The following is a 232-nucleotide window of genomic DNA, read 5'->3' on the forward strand; positions in this document are numbered from 1 at the left end:
TCCCCGCCGCCCGGGGTCCCGCTGCGGGGCTGCCCGGGCGCCGGCGCGCGAAACGGCTCGTCCCTGCAGCGGGGAAAACTCTTCAACTCCCCGCGTTCCCTGATGCCGTCCTGCCGCCGGCTCCCCGCTCCCCGCCAGGAATTAAGCAGGAGCATAAGGTCTCCATACGAGCGGAGCGGAGAGCAGCACAGCTCGGGGGCCATGTGTGCTCCGGGAAACTTTGATCCTCCTG

Source organism: Haliaeetus leucocephalus, unplaced genomic scaffold (genome assembly GCF_000737465.1).
Source record: "Haliaeetus leucocephalus isolate CR32 unplaced genomic scaffold, Haliaeetus_leucocephalus-4.0 Scaffold339, whole genome shotgun sequence".
Classification (NCBI taxonomy): domain Eukaryota; kingdom Metazoa; phylum Chordata; class Aves; order Accipitriformes; family Accipitridae; genus Haliaeetus; species Haliaeetus leucocephalus.